This window comes from Camelus ferus, chromosome 2, assembly GCF_009834535.1.
Source record: "Camelus ferus isolate YT-003-E chromosome 2, BCGSAC_Cfer_1.0, whole genome shotgun sequence".
NCBI classification, from domain to species: domain Eukaryota; kingdom Metazoa; phylum Chordata; class Mammalia; order Artiodactyla; family Camelidae; genus Camelus; species Camelus ferus.
Window position 1 is genome coordinate 24560368 of NC_045697.1, and position 20334 is coordinate 24580701.

Genomic DNA, 20334 nt, shown 5'->3' on the forward strand with positions numbered 1-20334 from the left:
CATTATAGTTTAAAACCAGCATCTTGGTTGTTGAGAGTCATCATTTTAGAGATTTGACATTCAGAAAGGCCTAGGCGTGGTTCCTAGAAAGCTCTCTGAAAAGCTAGGGCTGCAAGGTAGAAATGCAGAGTGATTTGGTTCACTGGGAGTTAACAAGCAGGTGAAAGAATAAACAAGCTAGAGCATCTGAGAATTGTTCTGAGATGAAAAGTACCTGCAGGCCCTTCAGGCAGCACTGAAAATATCCTTATTTAATAGGCTATAGTACTGCTCAGCTTTTTCTGCCATAATGTATTGTCTTTGTTTCTATCCTATTAAATGTGCCAAATATATTGAAGTCAATTTGTTTCTAGTCTCTCCATAAAAAAAACAAAAAAGTTTATCATCTTCTAGGACTCTTCAAAGTTATAAAAGACAACAAAACTACATTTTCAAATATTTTGCACACAAAACTGTTTGCAAAGTAAAGCTCAGAATATTTCCATTAGTAACCCAGTTTCCTTTAGGGAAGATATAAATATGTTTATTATTTTATTGCCTCAGTTGTTGCTCTTTGAATAAATGCAGTTTAAAAGTAGAAAGTAGCACATAGTAAGTCTTCAAGGAGCCCATATGTATTGAATTTAAAGGTACAGGGTAGTCAAATTCAGTTTTTTCTCTTCTGTATTTTTAATATCTTACTTACTGAATAGAATATTTTTTCCCCCAAGTATCTACTTGATTCTGCCTCTAGAAAATGAAGCAGTTAAGGAATTTCTGGAAGATGCTAACTTCATTTCTATGTACTTACTAAAATGACATTTCCCATTCATCCATTAATTATTTTTGAAGAAATATTTCCCAAGTGTTCTGAGGAATCCTAGTCGCATCAGATCATAAGATGAAGTTTAAGAAAAAAAAGTCTGGGCTCAAGTACACTGGGGAAAACTGTCTGTTTAACATTAAGCTGCAGATTCACGGTGTACATTTCAATTTTAAAGGTTCTGAGGAGTCCTGCAGAAAATACACTCATTTACTTTATATTTCACTTAGAGTTTTCCTAGTATTTTTCGTAGTGTTCTTTGAAGCAGTACTTTTCAAAATATCTCTGTTAAACCATCATGGTATAATACTATAATACTTTTATAGAATACTGTAAATATGTCATTGTAAACATTACATAAAAAGATAAGCGCTCCGGTGTTCATTTTTAGCTTCAACAGAGAGACCACTTCCACATTTCTAGAAAACTCAAAATACTTACACCCAGTTTCTTTGTGGATTAAGCCTGGTTCACATCTAATCATAGTTTGATTAGCATAGCTATAGTATACATTGATTGCCAAGGTTCTAGAAATTTCATTAGGTTAGGTATAGTGTGAAGGAAAAGCTGGGCTGGTCTAACAAGATAACTCACAAGTTTAGGAATGTGAAGGAGAAGCTGGGCTGGGCTAATAAGATAACTCATATATCTAAGTATCAGAATACTGATCTGAGTTCTGCTGGACTAACTTGTAAATCCAAGTTAATTAGTGTTGGTTTGCTGTTCATGTTTTTTGCTAGCCAGCTGGATTTTCAAAGATATATATCTGGCTTTGGAATGTTGCTTTGCTGCCTCCCTGCCTCCACTTTTGTGATAATGATGCTGCTAAAGCTGTTCCATGCCTATTGGCTGAATACCCCCAAGCTTGTGCTTTACCCTATAAAATCTCATGCGCACGTCTTGAAGGTGCTCAGAGCTTTGGAGCAGAAGCCCCTCTGAGCCCGCCGGTGTAATACATCTGAGTACTCCAACCCTCCGAGTGGTGCTTGTTTCTTCACTGGCCTGTCATTTCCATAACAATAGAATAACTGATAAGAACATAACTGGTGAAGTTAATAACTTTAAATGTTTTCAGTAAAGTCCACTCACTTAGGATATATCATACTCATTATTTTCCATATTAAGAGGAAAACAACCCATGGTCTATCTAGTTTACTGCCCCTTCTCCAGTCTACTTTCCTTTAGATTGGTTTTTCCCACATATAAATTTATTTGTGTAAAGTAATATTTTGTTGTTATTGTTGTTCCTGCTACAATGTATAGATTGACTTTTTGTGCATTGCAGTTTATTAATCTTCTTTTGGTCTAATTCATTATTGGAAGATAATTGGCTTTGGCATAAAGGATTAAGACTCTGACAGGAGAGGGTGGAGGATTAGGGATCAGCTAAGGAGAAGGATAGAACAGTGACTGTAATAATAATGTCTTGAGTATCTTCTTCAAGTAATTCAGATGTTCACTTAATGATTCATCACATATTGACTCTGTTAAAAGATCATGATACTGAAAGCCAAACACTGAGCTCCTTTAATGTCAGAATCCTCAGTGTCTTGAGTGAGTTTGATTTGGATGTAAGAATTATCTACTTCCAGCAGCCAGTCCTTAGCCTTGGCCAGTTCCCTTGCCAAGAACCAGTGGAGTTCGGTGGTCTGTTTCAGTGGTTTCTAAATTCTGGATTGCAGCATGTGAATTGGCTGACTTTTGAGGGTAGATTTGAAATAGATAGATAGATAGATAGATAGATAGATAGATGATAGATAGATAGGAATATAGCTATGTATCCATACATTACCCCTCACTACATCATACTAGCTTAGGGATCTGAGGTAGAGCCAAGTTTGTGCCACTGCTAATCCTCAATCCCATTCTGATGTGCAGCCAGTTTGGGAAACTAATTCACCGTGGCATAAACTTTTGGAGAAGTATGATTTTGTGATACACGGCACCTTCTTCAGTCTAGCTCCCCTACTTTCTCAGAGGGTTTGGGGGAGTGAGAAATCTTGGGGAAGCCCAGATCTAGGGAAGTAGTGGCATTTTAGCCATTACAATTTTAAATGCTTCTGTCAGTATGTAAATAACTTTCAGGGTTTGGGCAACCACATGTGTGAGTGTGGTCCATAAAGTCCTCCCAAAGAACATAGGGATTTTAATAGCAGCTACTATGATTTAAACATAAAAATTAATGCAAGGATGAGTGCCAATGAATGATGCTTGTGCTTGTAACTTTCAGATCTTCTAGCTCCACATTTGTCTATCTCTGTTTAATCTACTACCTCTAGACTGCTTGTAATTAATCTATTTATTTTGTGTTTAATCTTTGCTTTCTTAGCTATGTCTTCCTCTGGTTTGTTGAGTTATCGGTGTCTTTCCTAATCTAAACTGACTTCTGGAGCCAGTCACTATGCAGACACTGGGCTAGCCTCCACCACGAACTGCCTTCTGGCCTGCTGACATCTAGCATGCCCTCAGAGTGGCTATCAATCTATTGTAGCTTACCTAAAGGTGCACCTATTTATATAGCAATAAGGGATTCTGGGAAAAAAAAAAAAAAAAAAAAAAGGACACTTTCTTACTACCTAGACTCACCAGAAGTCCTTAAGATTCCCCTCAGCTTGACTAAACTTCTAGAGAAACTTCTTTTTGCATCAAGGCCTCTGACCTCCCTTTTCTTAGAACGTTTACCTTAGAAAACTTGTAACTGAAAAGTTCTTCTCTGTCCCTGTGAGAATTAAAACTTTTAAAAAGCCTCTGGGCAGTTTTACAACCCAGGACTGTCTTTCTCAAGGACCCGAGCCTTTAAAATGTAATCAAGGAAGATGGCACCCTACCAGTTTCTGTGGGAGGGGAGAGGCTTAACTTTACTGGGTGCCTTGGTCCAAGTTGTAAAAGGACTTCAAATCATAAAGCTACAGAACAATTTACTTTTTCTTTGGGTAAGGCTAATTAGCAAACACAAGTGGCCTATGATCGCCTGTCTCCACCAATACAATAGTCTTGAATAAAGTCTTTCTTGCTTGTTTTAACTTTATCTCGCACACTTTTTGCTTTGATACAACTAATTTTTTGTATGTTAGTCTAAATATAGAGACTGCTAAGATATTCTACTACTAATTCCAAAATTATGAAATAATCTGAAAATATTATTTTCTTTAAAATCCTTGTTTATTTTATACTGCTGATACATTATTTTGTATCTGATAATATCAGACCACTTTGCACCACTTAAACAAATGTAAACATAGCCCGCATAATCATTTATATCCAACTATAGAATATTATTTTAAATTCTAAACCAGTCTTATTTATACACCTGATGAAATAGAATAACATTTGTTTGCCAATTAAATAATATTTTAGATTTTTTCTAAGCACTTTTTCTCCCTTTTAAATGCTCCAATGTCCTGAATTTTTCCATCTCGTATTTGTTCTATTACGTCACATTAGTTTTTAACCACACAATTCATCTGAAATAATGGCCATCATTATTCCCTTATATGCTATAATTTTATAATAATATGTGGTTATTTCAATTTCTAATGGTTCTGACTGAATTTTTAAAGACTTATCTCTGAGTGTTCTTTTAGTATTTTAGCTTGATTTTGCTAGGCAGTTAGATAGAAATGAGCACCAGGCAAGGGGAGAGGAAGGGGCAGGGAGCAACCGAGAACGCAGCACGCAGTATGCCTGTGCTCAGGATAGGGGCCCGCCAAAATTTTACTTTGTCTAAATGAAGGCCAGCAAAGCTGACTAGAATCGATTGCTGCAGCTGCACAGTAGAGAGAAATGCCCGGCTTAACTTGACCCAATGCTCACTATAATATAATTAACATTACAGTTTGAGCCCCCACCAGTAGATTTCTCTGTGTGCATCATGGGTAAAAACATGCATAAAAGAGATGGGCATGCCTGAGCACAAGGAACATGAGCTGTCAGTCATCCTGAGCTCTCAAAGAACGGAAGCCATCAATAATCAATCAGGAGAACGTCCCCTAAGCCAGGATATAAGAACAGGAAAAACAAAGGAGCCATGCCGTTTTCCTTTTCTTGAATTGGCCCAATACCAATTCCTGGGGGTGTACTATATTTTACTACCTTTTTACTTCACTAATAAAAGCTGCTGTTTATATTACATTGTCTGTCTCCTGTTAGAAATTCATATTTTTGGGGTGACTAAGAACCGAGGTAACTTTTATTCCCTTCTTCCCTGTAACAGTTTTATAATATTTTCTAAAATGAGAATTGAATAAAACTGTCATATGTATTTTACATTGTTATTTTTTTCTTTGTAAGAGTTTATTCATTTTTATTGGATTTATTTTTCAAAAGAGTGTTCATTGTAAAATAAAGTAGAATTATATAATAATTTCTGGACTTTTCAATAATCACTTACGGAATGATAGAAGCTTTTTATAATATTCAAGAGAAATTATAATTGCTTAGCAGTCATTTTGGCATTTTCTTACTCACATGCCTCTAGAATACATTTAAGGACTATTTCTTACTTTTAATTCAAAATAGTAAGATTCAAATGTTATATTTAAAGCATTAAGGATATATTATTTGATTTAATTGTCTGCATTTTGTTTTGTTTTTCACTTCATATTCACCAACTAGCTGTGGTTTGATCCATGGCTGTTAACTCTTGGAGATGCACCTTTAAAAAACTCATCACGAATAAAAGTCTTTTTAAAAAGTAGACAGGTAAAATTGGAGATAAGGATTTTTAACTGTATTTTGTCATGTAAGATAATTCAATTAAGTTTGATTTTTAGGTTAAAGAAACAGAAGCATAGAGAGGTTAAGTAAGCTGCCTGAAGTTGCATTGTTAGCAGGGGCACACTAGGACCCAACTCAGGGTCTTAGGAAGTGAGTGGATATTTTCCATTTCTACCCCCTAAAGCATTACCTGGCACATCCTTATGATTTGAGGTCTAATTTGCTCTACGCTTTTGATCATTTTGCACTGCTAAAATCCATTGATCTTAGGAAAATCACCCTGTGTGGTAGACAATGCTAGAACTAAATGTGAAATATCACAATTCGGTCGTCTGTAATCAAAATCAGATACTCAGTTTTAAATTTCAGTATTTTGGTGTGCTCCGAGGTAACTGTACGCCTGCATTCTAAAGTAAGGGACTTCATGTATTTTGAAAACTGTTTTTCTCTATTCCCAGTTTCCCCTGAATTTTACATGGCTTGAAGTGCTTTCTGCAGCCTTTCGACCCATCTCAGCACAGACTGGACAGTAAGCATCCCCTGGAGAGACTCGAATTCCCTTTCTTTAAATTAGCTGATTATGGGCCTAGATAGATGTCATTCTCTCTGAGGTGTGGAACTGCTTCCTCTAAAATGACCAGTCTCTACAGACCAATTAAGCAAAGGAGTGCTGAGCCTGCTTCCGACAGGTAAAGCTCTCAAAACACACAGCAACTGGCAGCCTATGTACCTCTAAGCAATTTCTGTGAGAGAATTTTCTGAAAGGTTGAGCTAATGGGTTTGAGTACAGCTGTGCACAATGTTTTGCAGAGACAGCAAAACTAAGGAAATGTGCATTTTTGCCAGTTTCCTAGAACTGCTTCTCTGCTCTCATCATCAACAAGGCTGCAGAGAAGTGCAGAGGACTCCTGATCACTCCTAAAGACCGCTTTTCATCGGGGTAGGCAGCGGTTTTGAACTCAGACCACCCTGTGGCCTTTAGCTGCTTAAACATAAAGGGCAAGTCAAGTTTTATTGAGTAGATTTGGCCAAGCTTATACTTTCATCCTTTCCCCAAAGCTTTTGTCTTCTCTGCAAGGGGAATTTTGCAGCAGCCTCTTCTGCATAATGATATCTGAAATGCTGTCACCGCTAATCAATCTCAGACTTTTTGGACGAAGCATCATATATTACATGGAATCAAACTGCATACATTTTCTTTATTTAACATTAACTCTATTTCAGTATCGTGAGTGGAATGAACCTAGGCTCTAGAGTCCAACAGGTCTGGATTAGAACCTTGAGTTCAGTTACCTAATAGTTGAGTGTTCCTGGGTAAGTTAGTTAACCCTTTCCTATTAGCCTTGTTATTCTCAATTCTCAGCTCACAGGTGTGGTACCCACATCTGCTCGCATATCTGCAGTGTATTTAAAGAGTGCCTGGTATAATATGCCCTCTCAATGAGTGTCTCTTCCTCATCCATGTTCTGTGTATTTCTAAGAAGAAAATCAGTCTTGAATTTTTTTAAAATTATGTTTTTAGTAGAAGACATCACTGAGTTTTCCAACCATACTTCTATGTTCACTAACATGATTTCCCACTCAGGAAAGAACAGTGTTTTGGATTAATCTGATCCATGAACTATTTTTCTGCGATCTACAAGCTGAGCATTATTTTTTATGTTTTAAGGGTAGGATTAAAAAAAAGCGAAAACAAAAATAATAGTTTGTGACACAGGTAAATGAAATGAAATTTATATTTCAGTGTCCATAAATAAAGTGTAATTGGAACTCAGATATGTTCTTCTATTTAGGTATTGTGTTTGGGCTCCCTTAGTGCCACAAAGGCCTGGTGGAGTAATTGCAAAAGAAATCAGATAGCTTGAAAGGCCTAAAATATGAACTATCTGGTCCTTTAAAGATAAAGTTTACAGACCCATGGTCTGGAATATTAGGTATGATTATGTCAGTATAATAAAAATGACTTCTTTGAGTAGAGCACTGCTCAGAAAGTATCAACTCAGATATCAAAATTTAATATAGAACCAAACAAAATATTCACAATGACTTTATTGTTGTTTAGCGTGTGTTTGTTTTCTGGGATGTGAATCACAGAGATGGGGGAATAAAGTCCAACCACGTACTTTGTTCCAGAGAACTCAATCTGGAGTCAGGAATCTCTAAAGCCCTAGTTTTTCTAGCAAATTTCTCTTGCAATTTGTGTAACTCACTGTCTTGCCTAGGAGTCAAGTTTCCTGTTTGTAATCAAATAACCACTAGCATCAATCATATCTAAGGTTCTAAAATTTAAGTTGAGTAGGTTCTTACTACCCTTTATCCAAATGTCCCTTATGACTCTTGAACTTAATATTTTATTTAACATCAAAATAAAGATTATGTTAATGTCTATATACATTTTTTTGAAAAGCCTACTCTTTAACTTAGTGACTTTTAAATTAAGTTGGCCACAGTTTGCTTTAGGAAATAACAGAAAACACAGTGCATTAATTTTTTTGGCACTGTGGCCTGCTGGACTACAAAATGATTAAAAAGCACATTCTTTTGTTCTTTGTACTTCAGAGTTTCCTTTAATATTCTAAGTAGTTCTAAAGATGTTGTACTTTAATTGAGAGCTCTATAAATTTGGTGCATTTCATTTAAATAATAAAATTGGAGACATGCTGAGGAAAAAAGTCGAGGAAAGGAACAGATTATGTTTTTTTGTGTCCTTGTAACCATTCCCTGTTCTTTTCAAATTTTGATCCCGAAATAAATGTGTCCGTGTACCTGCACATTCAAATGAAAAGATGGATGAAGGACAAAAGGATTCAGATCCAAAGAAACAGAACAGTAAAATAAGCTGTTAAAAATTAGGGCAGCATGATAGGCAGGAAACAATTAGGGCACTGCAATTCAGAGATAAGGAGAAGGAGAGGGCAAGGAATAACGTAATATGACAGGTGAAGGGTGAGCTGGGGCTTCACATTATAAAGGAGGAAGATGGAGCACTTGGATAGGGAGGGAAAATCAAAGGAACATCTGCTGACTCCAAATAAGGTGTCAGCACCCTAAAGGTGAGATATGAAACTAAATAGGAAAAGCAGTAGTAAAGGGCTCCAGACTGTTTATGAGAAATTAAAGAGGTTCCATGAAGATGAAAGAGATTTATCTGTTCCTGTAAAAGTAGACATATTCCATCTTTGGGTGCTTCCTTCTCCAATACGTATCCAAGGTGCTCATTTATTTTGTAAATTTTTAATAGATTTTTACAATCCTAATATATTGTACATAGTGGATTTTATTTTTAAATACCATAAGTGAAATAATTCTAGTTCAATTTTACTTGTGTTATTCAAAAGGAGGTTCACATAGTGTCTCATATGGCTAATTACTTGAAAACTTTAACCGATTGATATTCTGCCTCATAATTAAATATTCAAATATTTACCATGTCACAGTACAACTTTTTCATCTAAGAGAGTAAAATAGAAGGTCCCTAGTTAATATCTGTGTTATTCCAATTTCACTTCTAATTTGTTTCCTAAAACTCATAGTTCAAAAATGTCTTGACAAAATTAAACAAGCAGGTAAATAATAATCATCTTCTGCTCCAAAATAACAAGAACCAAAACAGGAGTAAGAATAATAATAACAACAGCAGTAAAAAGAAGGGCCAGATGCCCCAGATAATGTAGGATGTTTTCTGACCAAAATTTCCATCTAAATAATATGAACACTACATGAGGAACAGCAGTCTGAAGGAGTCTACATTCTCTCAACGTGAGACAAAGATCATTTACCAAAACCTGACAAACTTCATAGCTCTTGAGAAGAAAACCAATAAAGACCAGTAAATGTCATCCCATGCCTTACCCTTGTGTCAGTACTCTGTGCCCGGAATGCTGTTATTTACTTAAGAATCATTTGTTCCTCTATCTCTGTGAGCTTCCAGATGATAGCAGTCAGCTGGTGCTTTTTCTCACTACTTTAGAGAAGATGCAATTTTGTTTACTAATTTCTGGAGGCATTCTGACAGAGTTTCAATGTGCAAACTGGCTTCAACTATTTAAACTCAATTACCCATGTGAAGAGAGGCACTTTTTAAAAATAGCTAATGACAATCACAAGGATATTATGCAGCTAAGATCAAAGAGTAATTTACTGTGAGGAAATGGAAATTCACTTCTTTTTTGTTGTTCACGGATAAGCCTAGAGGGAAATTCATCAGTTTTATATCCTCAGGTGAATCTATGAAATATATTCTGCAAGCAATAAAAGTAAGTTTGTATTTAAAGTTTCTTAACCACAGCCCTGTCATGACTCATCTTTCCAATTCTGTCAGGACCTTTCTTTTTGTACTCATTTCTTTGACAAAATGTATTCTTAAAATCTAACAAAAATTGCTTGTAAGAGGACCAAAAATCTCAAGACAATACCAAAAAACTTAAGTTATAACCATTGGAGACCTATGGTGTTTGCTCTGTACTTAAAATTCCCCATAGACTTAGAAGTTCAACTTATTGGAGGTAAATGCAGGCAGTATTATCCTGAATCACTAAACTCATACAAATACTTACCCCCCAAAAGGGAGATTATATTGTAAGATAATTAATTCTATTTTTCACTAGAACTTGAAATTACTACATTTTAAGCCAAATATTTATGACCAGTCACATTTAGATTATAGATACCAAGTGACAGTGTATAATTTCATTTAAAAATTACATAACCTGTCAAAATGATAAATAAGCACTTACATTTTTGGTAGCTAAATTTTAAGTGATCTCTTCCAAGGGTATTTATGTCTTTATATCCCAGGAGCCCAGCTGTATTCTAAATCAAGTACCAAAGACACCTACGCAAACCACCTGCTCGTTACTAAATCTCCAGGCTCAATTCTATCCTCCTTTCTTTGCCAAGAAGCTATATTCCATCTCTTGCTTTGATCAAGATTTTGTATTTGTTATAATTATCAGGACTACACATCCCTTCTTGGTCCTGAACTAGGTGTCAAAAAACAGATTAAGCAAAATTATGACATTCTTGGACCTGTTCCCAATTCAGAATCACCACTTTAGGCAACCAAGACCTTCCATGCTGCTCCCAGGAACACAGGCACCCTGACATGGATCTTCAAGAAACACTATCATTGTCTTTGATGTCTGATCCTTTAATGATTCTTGGGTTGAGATTTCAGGTGTGATGCCATTCATTCATCTCCTCACTCAGTTGCTTGCTTCATTAAGAGAACTATTTTTAGTGTCCACTATGTGCTAAACATAGTCACGATCCTGGGAATACTAATAATACTGACCAACTTTACTTGGTACTTCATCATCTGTACTGAGCTAAAAGCTTGACACTTATTTGTCATGATACAGCTGGCTAAATCATACGAGGTGCATGCTAATATAATGCCCGCTGCAGAGGAAAGCAAATTGAAGGTTAAAGTTAAATAGCTCACTTAAGCAGAGTTACACAGCTAATCAGGGGCAGAGTACAATTTGAATCCAGGCACTAGAACCCCAGAAACTACACTATTTATCGCTAAAAGACAGGATTTCTGGTGTAAGAATTCTCAGACTCTGGTGGTAGAGGTCAAGAGTTAAACAGATAATTGCACCATAGTTAGACTAGCATAGACCTATGCATACGTTCTTACGGTAAGATATAGAGGGTGACATAGCATATTTAGAGGCAAAATATTTTTGGATTAGTCACCTTAATTCATTACCATGTGGCTTCCAGTGCCTTTAAATAGGTTGTTATGCAAGATAATAAATGGAAACGGTTCAATGTATCCTTGAATTTATATGTGTGAAATGATGTTAGCTTGTTTTTGGTCTTTTCCATATCTAGATGGCTGGCATCTCCCACTAACTATTTACTTCTCAGTATAGATTAAATAAAATTAACTTCTTCCAGGTTTATTTAAGATGTATATCTATTGTGAAACTAAGGCATAATTCCTATGAACTTACAACATTATATATATATATATATATATATATATATATATATATATATATATATATATATATATGTCTTGACTCCTTATCTGTTTTTAGGTAATGCCCTGTTTTTTGTCACTTTTCACACAAAACTCAAAGTTTACCATCTTCCATTTTAACTTTCCAAATTTATTTTCTTTGCTGAACTTTTGCCCCAGCATTCTGCTAAAGCTGTTCATGTATATATCACCACTGACCTCCCTACTACAAAAAACAAAAGTCTGACTTTCCCCTCTCTCAGAAGCATTTGAAAAGACTGAACTGCCCCTCCTTCTTCAAATGTTAAATTCCCTTGCTGTCTGTGATGCTTTTGACTCCTGGTCTCCCTCCTGCTTTACTGATCTATCCTTCTGAGTTAAATTTTTTGGGTTTCTACTCTTGTTCTCAAATTCTAAATATAGTTTGCCTCAGAGAGATGAATTGTTCCTAGGCTCCTTGTTGGTAGCTTTGTACTTTTTACACTCTCTCTCCCAGGAATCTCATCCTGGATGCAAATATGAATTTATCTATCTGTACATTTATGACTCATATATTTGTCTCCAGCCTGAAATGCGACCCTGAATTCAGAGTTATGTATCCACATTCTCTTGATTAATTAACTAATTAATCCATCCATTCATTTATTTTATCATTCTACCAACAAACATTCATTTTTTCTTACTGTTTAGAGAACTTTTGTAGATGCAAGGGATTTAATTTTGAACAATCCAGACAAGATCCCTTCTCACATGGTACTTTTTTTTCTGAAATATTTTTGAGGGAATTAACCTTCTGTTTGATTCTTAGGACATTATGCGTTATGACTGTAACATGAAATTCAGGCAGTAGAGCATTTGAGACTCTGAAAGACATGTCTAATGCAATGTTGCTATATTATTTTATGAAAATGTCTAAAATACTGCAGATTTTAAAACTGTCAATTTAATTATTATTCTACTCAAAAATACTTCTTTCTAGTTTTTTTATTGATTATGTATTTAAAAACCTATATTGCACTCCAGACACAGGAGGTTATTCAGTTGAAATAAGCTTGATAAGTAAGTGATATCTGAATTTCATACATTTCAGACACTGTGAAGTGATATGCATAGCAACAGAAATAGGCATAGTTTTATCCTCAACAAACATATAACACGAAATCATATCATCAGCACTGATAGATCAAATAGAAGGGGCTAATACCAAGACACATGTTAAACACAGAGATGAGTGGAAATCTGCATAGGAGGTACACACTTAATATCTATGTAGGTAATTGACTGAACATGGAAGTTATGCACTGAAAGTGTGAGGGGCCAAGAGAAACTTGCTGCTGAAATGATACTCAGCCCCAAACAGTATCTGTGTGCTATCTCTTGATAGTAAAACTCTGAATGTAATCAGGTTAATTAACTTAATAAATCCAGAGGCCCAGCAGTGACTAACACATTTAATACTCACATGCCTTGTAGATTTCAATCATTCTTAAAGCATATTTGAGTGCCTACTACAACATAGAGCATATTAATATCTATTCTACATGATGAAGCATAGAAATCTGCTGAATTTTCATCTTTCTAGTAATAAGCTACAATCCTCCATGATAAATGAGACCAAATCTTATCTTCATATTAACACTTCTCCATATCTGTGGATAATTAATTCACACATTTATATTTACTTAAAATGAGAATAAAGCATGTTTGATGGAAAAAATGGTGGCGACAGGAGGCTTTAGATTTCAGATTTCCCTTCACAGTTAATATACCAAGAATCTTAGCCTGCTTGAGATTCCAGACTTTATTTTTTTTAATTTTTTAAGTTTTTAAATTGAAGTATAGTCGATTTACAATGTTGTATTAGTTTCTGGTGTACAGCATAGTGGTTCAGTTATACATAGATATATATATCCCTTGTCATACTCTTTTTCATTTTAGGCTATTAACAAGATTTTGAATATAGTTCCCTGTGGTATACAGTGGGTCATTGTTGTTTATCTATTTTATATATAATAGTTACTATCTGCAAATCCGGAACTTCCAGTTTATCCCTCCCCAACCCCTCTCCCCCTGGCTATCCGTAAGTTTATTTTCTGAGACTACAGACTTTACGGCAAATTTCTCAACCCTGATAGTACATACAGAAAGTTTAAAAAAGATATTTACGTACAAGCCCTACTCCTGGAGATTCCGATTTAACTGGTCTGGTAGTAGGGTTCAGCATTTCCTTAATGTATATTTTAAAATCTGTGTTATTACAAAGCTTCCCAAATGTTTTGAATGGCAGCCATGTTTAGGAATCACTCCTCCAAGTATGATGTATTGATTAAGATACTGACAGGAAATAGATGCCACATTTAAAGAATTAATGAAGATCTTTTTACAGAGATGTGGGCAGAGAACAACCAACCAAAAGGGATGAGATCAGTAGCATCAGGAAGTTGTTAGTTCCCCGAGTTTGCAGGGGCGAGAGGAGGAAGTAGTTTTAATAGAGCCTGCTAAGTGCTATAGCCAGTAGAGAGGGGCTTCAGGAGCGGAACCCTGGCCGTGAGGAAAGGAAACAGCCACACCAAAAAGTAAGATCGTGTGGACAGGGAAGACTTGGGTGTATGTGTGACAGTAGAATGGGATAAAGAGCTTTTCTCTCCCTGCTGTTGCTCTGCAATCTCTGGCCAGCACCTCCCTTCAGAAGAATTTAACTGGGAGTTCAAGGACAAGAGAGCTCAAGACTCAGGTCTTCGTAGTCAGCTGGATACAGAGAAAGCTGTGAGTGATTACATGGAAAATAACCAGCATATTGAAGGACTTTCCAATTCAGTCTATACATAGCTTTTTTTTTAGTTCAATCTTTCTTTTTAAGTCATGATTCCACACCTACATTATATCACTTTACTTTCAAATCCTGGATTTAAATTTGAGCACAATATGCTCTGTGCTTTTATGAAGTGTTTTTTTAAAGCATTTACAACTGAAATTTGAAATATTTACTTACTTAAAAAAATACTGCACTGATTAGCTGAACTCAGAACTAACAAAATTCATATTATAAATTCTTCGATAATCTGATAAGTAATAGCAATAAAATTGTAGATATCCCATATTTAGGTCCTGAAAGATGCAGCAAGACTCAAAAATACTTTAAAATATTTTTATATGAAAATAGTATCATGGTCATCAAAATAACTTTGTAATAAGTAATTATAAAACCACTCCATTATCTAATTGGACTCCTGAACAGTTTTTTCAATTAGTTTTTAAAATCATTAAAATGAGAAATCTAAAACTAAGAATTATTATAGACCCTTTTAAGTCTGTTTTGTGGCATTTAGCTGATATAACTTAACATTTGTGAATGATTTTGCATCCACTTTAGATGGGCTTGGGCAATATTTCTGTTTAGAACATCATATCATTGATGAGGAATTCAACCCCCAAAATTCTTAACAAATGATAATTTCAATAATTTGTACTGATTGCTTGTGGGCAAGACATAATGTTAAATATGTAAAGTGATGATACAAAAACAGAGAACCGGTGTTCCTTAGATCAGCCTTTTGAGATAAAATAGGTTAAAATATGTATCAGCTAAAAGGCTAATAAATCATTATTTCTGTAGCTCCAGCTCTACTCTCAAAATTTCAAGCTTTCCAAATCTATAAAAATCCCTTTGTAACACTCGAAACTTAGGAGACCACAGGATTTCTTGCAAATGGCCATTTTCTCCATATTCCCTAAGGTCTCCTGGTTTTGAGATTCTGGTTAGGTGCTGTGATAGTTTTTCATCTATTTTATAATCTTGTGCCATCCTCTGCTGGAAGAAAATAAATAAAAGAAGTACCAACATTGTGGCACAATCCTCCTTTTCTTTTTCCTAAGTCCCTTAATTATCTCAGCAGTTATTTCAGTCACAGCGACCTCCTTGAAATATGCCTGGTATATTCAAGCCTTGGGTCTTTGCACTGTGCTTTTTTCTGATTAAGAAGTCCTTCGCTCATATAAACAAATGGCTCACGCTGTCATCTTCACAGATTATATCACATTCTCAGCAAGGTCTACTCTGAGTAATTACAAACCTATCTTCTTGACCAGCAGGCTCAACCCATTCCACCTTGTCTGTTTGTTTATCTCATATGAAGTATCACCTTCTAACAATGATACGTTTGATTTCTTTTAGTATTTTTATTTTGTATTCCTCTCCATTATAATAATTCCATAAGGGCAGAGATCATTGTCTTCCACTGTTTGTTCACTGCTGCAGACCCAGAAGCCAGCCCACTGTCGGCACTCTAAATAATTTGTTGCGTAAAGGAGACACATTCACCATGATAGCAAGATATTCTCACATTCATTGTAACCGATTTGATTTAGAGATAAATGAGAGCAATTTCTGTAGTTCATTTATAAATGAATGCTAAAAATAACAATACTTATCACAACTTGTGGGATGCGGCCAAAGCATTATGTATAGAGAACTTTATAACCTAAATGCTCAATTTTAAGAAAAGACAGTGTCAAGATAATTAGCTAAATGTATGAGCTACAAAGTTCAAACACTTAAGGCAGAATATGGTGACAGAAAGTCAAAAAATAAAAATTAAAATTAAGTGGAAATTCATTCATTTGATTAAAGATAATCAGGTAACTTTTATCTAAGTGATTATGGGAAAAGAGAGAGAAGACAAACATACAAATTTTTAAAGAGGGGACATGCCTATAGATACTTTAAAATTAAATAGATGAATGCATATAATGAATAACTATAGGCAATACATTTAAATGTAAATAAAATACATGGAGAATTCCCTATAAATTTACAATTTAACAAGCTGACTCGCAAAGGATTATAGAATCTGAATAAGCTTATAATAATTAAACAAATAGAATTAGTTTAAAACTCTTTACCATGAAAAAATCAGGTTCCCAGAAGTATTTCCAGGCATATTTCATCAAATATTTAAGGAACCACTCCACTCACACACAAACTCTTTCAGACAAACTCTCTTCTAGAGAGAATCGCATTTGTACACACATTCTTACAAAGGAAAATACTGCACTTTCTGAAGGTAGCCTTAATGAGGCTGGCTCATCTGATATCAAAACAAGTAGAGGACATTATGGAAAATTAATATTTAAAATTAAATTTACTCATAATTACAGATATCAAATAACAAGTTATTTAACCAAATCTAACATTTTATACACAAAAAGATCACTGTCTCCCTCTTTGATGGACCTCTGTAGTGTCTAAAAATCTGAGCTGTTCTTCATAAACCACATTTCCTTGGAACTTTCAAGCAGTAGAGTTATTTGTGCAACATTTCACTACTAAGGAGAGTTTGGTTTACTAACTGCATACCGGGTAAGGCTCCCAGAGCTCCTGAACAGACAAGTACATGCCTGAGCTGACAAGTCATTGTTCCAGTGACCTTACTTCAGCTGCATTGCCACCTGCCTTTGAGTTGACATGCACAGCTTTAAAAATTCAAACTTAGTTGGCTCTGCCAGATATATTGTCACCCACCAAAACTGTTGCAGAAAACAGCTCCCTCGGATGTAGTCTGCAGGACAAGGAGAAAAGGAAATCTTTCCAATTGTTAAAACTTTAATCATTGTATGCCTGTTCACTTTGCCTGGGAAGAGAGAAACAAAGTGTGGATATATGTCAGTGTATGAATGTCTAAGCATTTGGCTGAATGATCAAGGGATTCCATATTTCATAAAATGGAAGATTGGTGACAAGGATTCTACAGAGCATACTTTGTAACAGAGTATTCTATAAAGGTCTGCAATTGTGAAATTTAAAAAAATACTGTTTGTTTCCAGTTGCACATTTATTCGAAGATTCCTGGGAAGATGTTGGAAAATAAGACAGAAGTCATTCTGTCTCTTTCTACAACAATCCTATTGTTTTTTTGTTGCATTCTCAGCCATGAAATCATACAGGGGGTTATTTTGGGGCTTATTTGTATAGGCATATCATCATCAAGGCTGAGTTGTCTGACTGAGGCATAAGCTTTTAGAATTAACTTAGATGCTTTCAGAAAAGCAAGCAAGCAAGAGAAGGAAGAAAGGGACAGAAGGAGGGAGGGGAGGGAAGAATTGGAGGATGGAGGGAGGGAAGAAAGAAAAAGAAAGAGAAAGGAAGGAAGGAAAGAAAGAAAGAATGAAAGAACAAAAGAACAAAAGAAAGAAAGGAAGGAAGGAAGGAGGAAGATTACAAATACGTGCAAAAATAAAACAAAACAACAACAAAAACCCAAAACAAACAGCAGTTGGATACCTGATTCAAAATAGGTATCTGGCAGCAAACTAGTTTTCAGGACATTCCACCTTCGCTCAAGTTGCAAGAGCCTGGAGAAATTTTAAAAACTCAAAGCATAAAAAAATCTGGGAGAGAAAGATAACTGCCTTACACATGGATTCTCAGGAAACTGTTCCACCAACTAAATCCTAAAATATCTGAATACTTAGCTAATCCTCAGGACCCTCAGATCTCATAGAGTTACCAAGAACAATTTTTGAACTCTATGGGCTGAGAGACAGAGGATGTCAGACGAGTTGGCCCATAAAACTAAACATCAAAACTACTATACTGTCAACTTAGCTTCTGATTATTTTCCATAGTTCACTGATCCACGTCCATATGGCTAGGGACATATGACGTGCAGAAGGGAGAAGGCTAGGCTGAGGAAAAATTAATGCTAGGTTGATGACTAAATTGCTTCAATTCATGGGAGATTTGATTTCTTTGATTTGTTCATGTATAATGTCTTAGTGAATTGCTCAAATAATACATTTGTCAAATTTATGTATAGTATGAAAATAATACATAAATAGTGGATGTTATTATAGGCATTTATTGTATAGTATTGGTTTAATTATAAACATTTACTTTGTTTGTATTGCAATTATGATACTGGTTTGGGAAGAAACCATTTTACTGTGGGTGGATTAAAAAAAAGTGACCAGAATACTTCCTTACATATCTGTATGCACACCCCTTGGGAAAGTGCGTTTACAGTTCCTTCCATCAAGATCTGGGGTCTATTTCCTCACCCATTGAATGTAGGATTGTTGAGTGGCTTGCTTTGTTCAATAGGACTTTGGCAAACATGATGCTGGCGTAAGAGTCAAATGTTCTTGAGCATTTGGGTTCACCCTCTCTTGCTGTGGCAAACCCTGAGATCATCATTCTGTGAACAAGCTTACTAGCCAATTTAAAGCACACAATTCAATGCATTTAATCCATTCAAAAGGGTGTGGAACCACCACCTGTGTCTAGGTTGAAAGATTTCCACTTCCAAAAAAAACCCCCATGCCCCTTAACCTCTTCATTGTCCCTCCCCTTACCCCCTGGCAACAATAATCTGCATTTTTGTCTCTATCAAGTTATCTATTCTGGATATTTATATAAATGCCGTATCTCCATAAGAACTCTTAGAATTTACTCTCTTAACAACTGTCCTGTATATCACACATCAGTGTTAGCTATAGTCCTCATGTTGTGCATTACCTACCTAGGCCTTACTTATCTTATAACTTGGAAATGTTTACCTTTAGACAACCTTCATTTTTTTCCCGCAGGAAAAAAAAAATTATTTAGTTTAACGTTTCCCCTGATCTAAAGAGAAAGATGTCAAGAGAAAGCCAAGAACATATGCATCAGCATACACTCCCCCAACCTGGAACCCAGATAACCTATAAGAAAAAAATAAGGGCAAAGTTCTATTCAACAGATAAATTCATCTTTGCTTCCGGAAAACATTTCCATATTATTTTCCTTTCCTGGCCACTTGGGCCTTCAGAATAGCAGCTTTTCCCTGGCCAGCCTCAGAGCCTTGGGTTTTATTTTTCATGCTCTTTAACATGGGTGTGTTTTTGAGCACATCAGGCAAAATGAGAAAGCAGAGTTTGCTGCCACGGACCTACACCTGCTCCAGCTGTGCCATGAGGCTGGCTCGGAATGTGACTGTGAAGCTGGGCATTGTCAGTCCATGTTTCCTTCACCTCCTTGAGCTTCCCTTGTTACAGCTAGCTGGTGTTTGTCTCACCTGTCACGAGGTGGCCTTCAGCCTCACGTAGGACTGTAATTGGCACACCAGTAGACATCTTGGCAGGAAGTTAGGCTCCAGCCTCCAAAAATATTTTAACTGGCCTATTTGTCTTTTTTTGTTGAGTTGTGAGAGTTCTTTATATATTTTGGAGACTAGATCTTTTTAAAATATTTGATTTGCAAATGTTTTCTGCCTATACGTAGGTTGTCTTTTCATTTTCTTGAGGCCGCTAGAACTCTTGTACATTGCTGCTTGGAATACAAAATTGTATAGCCACTTTGAAAGTAGTTTGGCTGAGTCTTTTTGTGTTAAACAACTACTTATTACATAGCTCAGCATTCTCATTCTTAGTATACGTGCCAAGAGAAATGAAAACCTGTATCGACACAAAGACATTTATGTGAATGTTCACAGAAGCACTATTTATGATTATTAAGAACTAGAATTAATGCAATGTTCATCAAATAGTGAATGGATAAACAAAACAAGTTGTGCTTTATACATATTATGGACTACTTCTTAGCAACATAAAGGAATGAACTATTGGTACGGTAACAAAAATTACTGACTCTCAACAATATGCTATGTGAAAGCAGTCAAACAGACTGGGTTATTCCATTTATATGGAAGGCATACAATTTGTTAAAAGGCAAAGGAGAGGAGATTGATGGCAAATCAGCAAAGGAAGAATTTTATACCATTTTGGTGGAGGTTATATAATTTTACACAATTACTAAAATTATCAAACAATATTCTTAAAATGAGTGAGGTTTATTTTATATGTCAAACCTTAG

At 35.6% G+C, this 20334-nt stretch overlaps 1 pseudogene; it reads right to left on the reverse strand.

Annotated features, from left to right (window-relative positions):
• Positions 1–19228: 19228 nt before the first annotated feature.
• LOC102515094 lies at positions 19229–19595 on the reverse strand (annotated as a pseudogene).
• Between the last annotated feature and the right edge of the window lie 739 nt (positions 19596–20334).